The sequence below is a fragment of the Priapulus caudatus genome, unplaced genomic scaffold, assembly GCF_000485595.1.
Source record: "Priapulus caudatus unplaced genomic scaffold, Priapulus_caudatus-5.0.1 Scaffold2099, whole genome shotgun sequence".
NCBI lineage: Eukaryota > Metazoa > Priapulida > Priapulimorpha > Priapulimorphida > Priapulidae > Priapulus > Priapulus caudatus.
Window position 1 is genome coordinate 41708 of NW_014579160.1, and position 1195 is coordinate 42902.

Here is a 1195-nt window from a genome sequence, read left to right on the forward strand (position 1 = left end):
GACAATCCCATATCAAATGGAAAATATATGTGCAGCATAGCAGCATGCCAGCGCAGAAGAGCAGCAGCGCTCTACTCCGGCTGCAAGGAAGGTACAATGAGGAACGTATCCGAACTGTTGTCTTTAGAGATGCCGCCTGCAATCACAAGCCAGTTTAATCAGTATCTGAGATCTTTAGAAAAGGGTAGCAGAACACCAATAGCCGCCAATTAACATGGTCAACAACTAATACGGGACTAGATTCATAATGTGGAGACTTGACTATATTGATAACCTATTGTATTTATTTTTCTCTTTCCAAAAGGTACTCAGAAGGGGAAGAGAACTCCTGCAACTAAGGAGGACGAGCAGGACCATGAAGCACAACTAGATGATGGTCAACTAGTTGATACTGGGCTTTTTCTTCAAGAGCTATATGACAGAAGAAACAAAATGGATTTTGGTACAAAACAATGTTATCCAGATCTGTAGTATTGAGACCCTCAATTCTCACCATCTTGGAGAAATATGCAGGGTATGAAGACAAGGTGCGCACTGGTCACCTCGGCAAGACCGCCACATTCTGGCTCAGTGTGATAGACCACACCCATCTGATCCTAATGTTGCAGAATTCTGTAAAGACTAACAACTTGGCCGTCTTCCACAAGTGTAACGGGGATATGGCAGACCTATTATTTGCGTACGATGGATGCCCGGCTGTGTTGCCTGAGCAGCCATTGTTTACAAAATTGCCTAGCTTAGCCTCGTTTTTGTGCGATGACCCCCAGGTCATGAATAATAATTAAGAAGGGTCTATTAGCGAAGTAGTAAGACAAAGAACAGTATTGGGTCCGTCCATGTGCTGTACCACCCTGGACCAAATAAGCAGTGGAGGATATGATGAACATTGCATTGTGGGGGGGGATTGTGTAATTGACGGTAAACACATTGCCCTTCGCGCTCCAACCAAATCAGGTTCAGTGTTTTATAATTACAAGCATTTCTTCAGCATTGTGCTAATGACACTCGTAGATACTGATTATAAATTCATATATATCGACGTTGGGTGCGACGGGAGTGTCAGATGGTGGGGTCTTCAGTGGCTGTATTCTAAAGGAAGCTTTAGACCAAAGACTAGCTAATCTAACCGAAAAATCACCCCTCCCTGAAGATGGAACGCTGATGTCTTATCACATCCTTGGTGACGAGGCATTCC